The following is an 8,281-nucleotide window of genomic DNA, read 5'->3' as shown; positions in this document are numbered from 1 at the left end:
TAAAAGTGTTTTCTTTCCAATGGTACCCATTATATGCATATCCTGGCTTCAGGGCCTGGGAAACAGGCAGTTTACTTTGGGCACTTCAGTCAGGCGGAAAATTAGAAAAAAGGACCCTAGCCCTAACAAGTTAATGAGCATTTCTCCTTAGCCAAGACAAATCATCCACCTCACAGGTGTGGCATATCAATAAACTGATTAAACAGCACAATAATCACACAGGTGCATCTTGTGCTGTGGACAATAAAAGGCCACTTTAAAATGTGCAGATTTGTCATGCAACACAACGCTACAGATGTCTCAAATGTCTCAAGCTTTGAGGAAGCGTGCAATTGGCATGCTGACTGCAGGAATGTCCACCGGAGCTGCTGCCAGAAAACTGAATGTTCATTTCTCTACCATAAGCTTCCTACAACGTTGTTTTAGAGAATTTGGCAGTACACAAGCCATGTGTAACCACTCCAGCCCAGGACCTCCACATCTAGTTTCTTCACCTGAGGCATCATCGGAGGGATTTGCGGATTTGGTGATGAGGAGTATTTCTGTATGTAATTAAAGCCCTTTTGTTGTGAAAAACTCATTCTGATTGGCTGGGCCTGGCTTAACGGTGGATGGGCCTGATGGCCAAGTGGGTGGGCCTTTGACCTCCTAAGGCCCACCCATGGCTAAGCCCCTGCCCCGTCATGTGAAATCCATAGATTAGAACCTAACACATTTATTTCAATGGACTTATTTCCATATATGAACAGTAACTAAGTAAACACTTTGAAATATATATTTTTGTTCAGTATATGATGCACAGAATCCTCTGTGGAGAGAATGTGGAATATGGAGAGATCGTGGGTGTGGGTGTGTGTTTCTTGGCCCAAGCAAGTCTCTTCTTTTTATTGGTGTCCTTTAGTAGTGTTTTTTTGTGCAGCAATTCAACCATGAAGACCTGATTCACGCAGTCTCCTCTGAACAGTTGATGTTGAGATGTGTCTGTTACTTGAGCTCCGTGAAGCATTTATTTGACCTGCAATCTGAGGTGCAGTTAACTCTAATGAACTTATACTCTGCAGCAGAGGTACCTCTGTTTCTTCCTTTCCTGTGGCGGTCCTCATGAGAGCCAGTTTCATCATAGCGCTTGATGGTTTTTGCGACTGCACTTGAATAAACTTTCGAAGTTCTTGGAATTTTCCGTATTGACTGACCTTCATGTCTTAAAGTGATGAAGGACTGTTGTTCCTCTTTGCTTATTTGAGCTGTTCTTGCCATAATATGAACTTGGTCTTTTACCAAATAGGGCTATCTTCTGTATACCAACCCTACCTTGTCATAACACAACTGATTGGCTAAAAAGCACTAAGAAGGAAAGCAATTCCACAAATGAACTTTTAACATAGCACAACTGTTAATAATTTAAATGCATTCCAGGTGACTACCTCATGCCGTTGGTTGAGAGAATACCAAGAATGTGCAAAGCATTCATCAAGGCAAAGGGTGGCTGCTTTGAAGAATCTCAAATATAAAATATATTTTGATTTGTTTAACACTTTTTTGGTTACTACATGATATCATGTGTGTTATTTCATAGTTTTAATGTCTTCACTATTATTCTACGATGTAGAAAATATATATTTTTTTAAATTAAAAACCTGGAATGAGTAGGTGTGCCCAAACTTTGGACTGGTACTGTATTTAAATGATTTATTTCAGTTTTTTATTTTGAGTAAATTAGCAAGCATTTCTAAAAAAACTTTTTTTGCTTCGTCATTATGGGGTATTGTGATGTCATTATGGGGTATTGTGATGTCATTATGGAGTATTGTGATGTCATTATGGGGTATTGTGTGTAGATTGATGAGGGGGAAACAATGTAATCTATTTTAGAATACGGCTGTAAAGTAACAAAATGTGGAAAAAGCCAAGGGGTCTGAATACTTTCCGAATGCGCTGTATGTAGGCCGTCATTCTAAATAAGAATTTGTTCTTAACTGACTTGCTTAGTTAAATAAAGTTAAATAAATGTTTAAAAAAAAATGTTTTATAGGAATACTATGTTCACATTAATACATGCATCAGACTGCACATCAGACAAACAGATTATGTTAACTGAATGCTTGAGGGACACGTGTTGCATACTTGCAATTACACGTTATCAGTATGCCTGGCATGTGTATGCATACTGGCATGTGTATGCATACTGGCATGTGAATGCATACTGGCATGTGTATGCATACTGGCATGTGTATGCATCCTGGCATGTGTATGCATACTGGCATGTGAATGCATACTGACATGTGTATGCATACTGACATGTGTATGCATACTGGCATGTGTATGCATACTGGCATGTGTATGCATACTGGCATGTGTATGCATCCTGGCATGTGTATGCATCCTGACATGTGTATGCATACTGGCATGTGAATGCATACTGGCGTGTGTATGCATACTGGCGTGTGTATGCATACTGGCATGTGTATGTATACTGGCATGTGTATGTATACTGGCATGTGTATGCATACTGGCATGTGTATGCATACTGGCATGTGTATGCATACTGGCATGTGTATGCTAAATCAATGTTTGAGACACAAGTAAAATGTTATCTCAAGATTTGTGGCTAAGAAACGGATGCTTTGATAATGTTCTGATACTAGACTTGTTCATGTTTTCAGGCTGAGTGAGAGATGATCTGAGACATGTTTATGTTGTTAGGCTGAGTGAGAGATGGTCTGAGACATGTTTATGTTGTCAGGCTGAGTGAGAGATGATCTGAGACATGTTTATGTTGTCAGGCTGAGTGAGAGATGGTCTGAGACATGTTTATGTTGTCAGGCTGAGTGAGAGATGGTCTGAGACATGTTCATGTTTTCAGGCTGAGTGAGAGATGGTCTGAGACATGTTTATGTTGTCAGGCTGAGTGAGATATGGTCTGAGACATGTTTATGTTGTCAGGCTGAGTGAGAGATGCTTGTCAACAAACCTCTCAGAGAAGGATCACCCTGGTAACAACCATCCCTTTCTCCCTCCCTCCCCTCTTTCATGCATTCATTTCTTCATTAATTCAATCAATCATTCATTTATTTATTCATTCTACTATTTTCCCCTTCCTTCCTTCCTTCCTCTCTTCCATCAGGCAGACAGCAGAACCATCTCATTCAGCATACACATGGAGGGAGGGAAAGAGTGAGAGAAGGGGAGAAAAGAAGAGTTAAGAGAGATCTGATACATAGAGAGATCTGATATATATTGAGATCTGATAAATAGAGAGATCTGATATATATTGAGATCTGATATATATTGAGATCTGATACATAGAGAGATCTGATATATAGAGAGATCTGATATATAGAGAGATCTGATATATAGAGAGATCTGATATATAGAGAGATCTGATGTATAGAGAGATCTGATATATAGAGAGATCTGATATATAGAGAGATCTGATATATAGAGAGATCCGATATACAGAGAGATCTGATGTATTCTGTTGTGTTGAAGGACCAGGGAGCACAGGCTGCATACTAAACACCTCTCTCTCTCTCTCTCTCTCTCTCTTTCTCTTTCTCTCTCTCTCTCTCTCTCTCTCTCTCTCTCTCTCTCTCTCTCTCTCTCTCTCTCTCTCTCTCTCTCTTCTACTTTCCCTCTCTCCTTACATCACAATCCTTAGTTCTTCCCTCTCTCTCTCACTCCGTCTTATCTGGTCTCTCTATCCATCTTTCCCTTTATTATTGTATGAATCATTGTTATTGGCAACAGTAGTCTGTGAGAGCTAAAGCATTATCATGGGCTAACACAGACAGAGATGATACAATAGGCCACAGAACTGCACTGAATTTGTCTACTAAAATGTAGTATTTGATCCCATCTCTCTTTCTATCTCTATCTCTCTCTGTCTCTCTCTCTGTCTGTCTCTCTGTCTGTCTGTCTCTCTCTCTCTCTCTGTCTCTCTCTCTCTCTCTCTGTGTCTCTCTCTCTCTCTGTGTGTCTCTCTCTCTTCCCCTCTCTCTCTATCTCTCTCCCTCTCTCTCTCTCCTCTCTCTGAAGTCAAATGGCCCACCTGCCTGGAGGCTTTATGGAGGACTGCCACACTGCAGGAGCCCTCCCCTCCCCTCCCCTCCCCTCCTCTCTGTGTGTGAGGTATATTTCCAGAGGGCAGTGGGAGAAGGAGCAGCCTCGTCTCATAGACTAGAAGTAAAATAGCAAACAAAAATCTGGGACACTCATATTAGTATTATGTGTTACACTAGCCACCTGTTAGGAATTCATAACATATCTCCAACTTTATTTGGCCCCCAAGTTTTCAGATTAAAAAAATAATAATAATTTAGAATTTTCATTGTTGGCCATAAAAGACTGTAAAAACACCAGGATATCAGCTTCTATTGATTTTAATTTTAAAATATGTTCTCAAGTATTCCCATGCAGGCAATATGCAGTCTACACATGATTGGTGATGATGTTCTGGCCCCCGACCAAATTTTTTAGTTGATGATCCCACATCATCGGAATTGTAGTTTGAAACATATGATACCAATTTAACGCAAATGTCTAGCAACACATAGGTTGCGTGTTAAAATCTTATCACGGACAAGTTTTAGGGCCTCCGCAGTGGCGCAGCGGTCTAAGACACTGCTTGAGGCATCACTACAGACCCAGGTTTGTTCCCAGGCTGTGTCACAACCGGCCGTAACCGGGAGACCCATGAGGCGGTGCACAATTGGCCCAGCGTCGTCTGGGTTAGGGGAGGGTTTGGCCGACCAGGATTTCCTTGTCACATCGTGCTTTAATAACTCCTTTTGGCGGGCCGGGTGCCTGCATGCTGACTTCAGTCATCAGCTGGATGGTGTTTCCTTTGACACATTGGTGCGGCTGGCTTCCGGGTTAAGCGAGCAGTCTATCAAGAAGCAGCGTGGCTTGGCGGGGTCGTGTTTTGGAGGACGCATGGCTCTCGGCCTTTGCCTCTGACTGTAACTACCAATTGGATACCACCAAAAAGAGTAAAAGTACAAAATATTACAAAACAAGCATTTTTTAGCTGTATGGGCATGTCTGCCCAGGACTGTAAGGTGGATAGAGACATCACAGTTCTACTACAAGTACAGAGTTACACAGACACCTCTGGTTATGACTGACTCATTTCCTGATTGATTGATGTCGATAGAGCAGGAGACAATGCTCTCTCTCTCTCTCTCTCTCTCTCCCTCTCCCGCTCTAGTTCCCTTTCCCTCTCTATCTCCCTCTCCAGCTCCCTCTCGCTTCCTCTCTCTATCTCCCGCTCCCTCTCGCTCCCTCTCTCTATCTCCCTCTCCAGCTCCCTCTCGCTCCCTCTCTCTATCTCCCGCTCCCTCTCGCTCCCTCTCTCTATCTCCCGCTCCCTCTCTCTATCTCCCTCTCCCGCTCCCTCCCGCTCCCTCTCTCTATCTCCGTCTCTCTCTGCCTTTCCTGCTCTCCCTCCCCAGTGTTCTTGCTCCCTTTCTGGTGCACGCACTCTCTCTCTCACTCATCGCAGCCACAAGCAGCGGTCTCAGTAAGAGACAGGCAGGCAAGCAGACAGACAGGCAGAGCAGAGCCGGCACAGAGGGAGACTACGGGAGCCAGAGGAAACTCCACATGAGCGGCCAAGTAGTGAGCCTTATTCCGAGCAGCCACAGCCTCCACTTACCACCGGCTGCAGCCTGAAACACCTCCGTGTTCCTGTTGTTAAACACCTCGTCCCTTCCCACAACACTCTGATCGCTGCATGACACTGTCACTGCTGTCAAAAGGCTGAAATGACCTGGGAGAGAGGGAGAGCTGTGGAGAGCCATTACGCTGGTCAGCTTACTGGGAGGACCCCCTGATTCTGATTCCCCCAACATCTCTACCTGAACCTGAACCAGACACGAGTCTGATCCGTTTGGCATCGGCAAGCCCAAATAGGAGGGCATGGTTTTTTAGAAGAGACGAGGGCTAGAGCCAGCGGCGGGAGAGAGCGAGACCATCACAGAGACAGGTAAGAGAGGGAGCTGGATCTGTTCAGTGGCTTTTCTAACCCCGTGTTCCATAAGGACAAGATATTAATGTACTAAATGTACAAATGTGAATGCTAGGGATCTGGGATGCAGGGTTTGAAGATGATGGTATTTTCTATTTGGTTGAGTAATGAGTTTTTCCCCTTTTGGTTCAAATGCAGCTTGTTTGTGCGTGCGGCTGTGCTGCATGGGCATTGATTTCATGGCAGGTTGGCAATTTGTTAAAGGAAACATGGCTAAAGAGCTCCATCTTTCTCTCTGTCCTTCTCTGCTCCAGGCGGAAGTGGTTTGATATTTATCAGACGTGCTTTAGGGTCTGGAAAATGTCACTAATGAAGGGAGACAGAGGGACAGAGAGAAACAGCGAGAGAGGGAGAGAGGGAGAGCGGGATAGAGAGGAACAGCAGGAGAGAGAGAGGGACAGCGAGAGAGGGAGAGAGGGAGAGCGAGAGAGGGAGAGAGGGAGAGCGGGATAGAGAGGGACAGCAGGAGAGAGAGGGACAGCGAGAGAGGGAGAGCAGGGTGAGTGATAGGAAGAGAGAGAAAAAAGAGATACTGAGAGAGAATAAAGTATGTAAGGGTGAGAAACAGTGAGAGGGAGCAAGAGAGCATGAGTCCACCAATCTCAGTCACAATACGAATGAGAACCCAGTGGCATATCTAAGCAGTGAACTGCAGCTCCTCAAACCAGAGGTCCTCTCCTTCTCTCTGAGGGCTTTAGTGTCTTTAACCATTCCATAGGTGTGCTACAGAATACTGGCTGATACTACTGTATACCTCTGTGGTTACCTTCCCATAGCTGGCTGATACTACTGTATATCTCTGTGGTTACCTTCCAGTAGCTGGCTGATACTACTGTATACTGGCCAATACTACTGTATATCTCTGTGTTTACCTTCCCGTAGCTGGCTGATACTAATGCATATAGAGTAATGTTGTTGTTCTGCTGGCTGAGGAGTGAGGGGGTCTTGCTGTGTTTTGGCCGTGCTTTATGGAGTGGAAGTTTAGAAGATTGATGATGCTGAAGCGCTAATGCTTTGGGGAGACTACAGAGTGGGTATGACCGGCAGGGTTGGTGGAGACATATTTCACAGCTTCTGGTCTAGGGCTGAGCCAAGCCATACCAAGCCGAGATGAGCTGAGAAGGGATAGGCAAGCTAGGAGCAGAGAGATGGAAGAACAGAAACAGACAGAGGATAGAAGCAAACCACAGAGGGATATGGAGTCATGCAGACTAGAAGTGAAGAAGAGGAGGGAAGAACGAAGGCTATGATCCGTCCTGACTAGAAGTGGAGAAGAGGAGGGAAGAACGAAGGCTATGATCAGTCCTGACTAGAAGTGGAGAAGAGGAGGGAAGAACAAAGGCTATGATCAGTCCTTACTAGAAGTGAAGAAGAAGAGGAAGGAATGAAGGAAGGCTATGATCAGTCCTGACTAGAAGTGAAGAAGAAGAGGAAGGAATGAAGGAAGGCTATGATCAGTCCTGACTAGAAGTGAAGAAGAAGAGGAAGGAATGAAGGAAGGCTATGATAAGCCCAGACTAGAAGTGAAGAAGAAGAGGAAGGAATGAAGGAAGGCTATGATCAGTCCTGACTAGAAGTGAAGAAGAAGAGGAAGGAATGAAGGAAGGCTATGATCAGCCCAGACTAGAAGTGAAGAAGAAGAGGAAGGAATGAAGGAAGGCTATGATCAGCCCAGACTAGCAGTGAAGAAGAAGAGGAAGGAATGAAGGAAGGCTATGATCAGCCCAGACTAGAAGTGAAGAAGAAGAGGAAGGAATGAAGGAAGGCTATGATCAGCCCAGACTAGAAGGGAAGAAGAAGAGGAAGGAATGAAGGAAGGCTATGATCAGTTCTGACTAGAAGTGAAGAAGAGGAAGGAATGAAGGAAGGCTATGATCAGCCCAGACGAGAAGTGAAGAAGAAGAAGGAAGGCTATGATCAGCCCAGACTAGAAGTGAAGAAGAAGGATAGTCAGAGGCAGACTAGGAGTAATGTGAGAAAGAACTTCATAGCAGTAATGAGACAAGGAGAGACTTTCACAGCAGTAGTGAGACAAGGACAGACCTTCACAGCAGTAGTGAGACAAGGACAGACCTTCACAGCAGTAGTGAGACAAGGAGGTAATTTCACAGCAGTAGTGAGCCAAGGACAGACCTTCACAGCAGTAGTGAGACAAGGAGATCATTTCATAGCAGTATTGAGACAAGGAGAGACCTTCATAGCATCCGTTAGACAAGGAGAGATTTTCACAGCAGTAGTGAGACAAGAAGAGACTTT

The 8,281-nt window shown here is 44.4% G+C and overlaps 1 protein-coding gene across 1 annotated transcript in view; it reads left to right on the top strand.

Annotated features, from left to right (window-relative positions):
• Window positions 1–5,814: 5,814 nt before the first annotated feature.
• The window catches only part of LOC139390704 (FERM and PDZ domain-containing protein 3-like), a 241,364-nt gene continuing 238,897 nt past the window's right edge, over window positions 5,815–8,281 (top strand). Inside the window, exon 1 of the mRNA XM_071138018.1 lies at window positions 5,815–5,983. The gene's annotated coding sequence lies outside the window, so the exon portion shown is untranslated. The remainder of the gene's footprint in view (window positions 5,984–8,281) is intronic.

This window comes from Oncorhynchus clarkii, chromosome 31 (assembly GCF_045791955.1).
Source record: "Oncorhynchus clarkii lewisi isolate Uvic-CL-2024 chromosome 31, UVic_Ocla_1.0, whole genome shotgun sequence".
In the NCBI taxonomy this organism is placed as follows: Eukaryota; Metazoa; Chordata; class Actinopteri; order Salmoniformes; family Salmonidae; genus Oncorhynchus; species Oncorhynchus clarkii.
The sequence above is the reverse complement of the archived record's forward strand: the minus strand, read 5'-3'. Positions and strand labels throughout refer to the sequence as shown.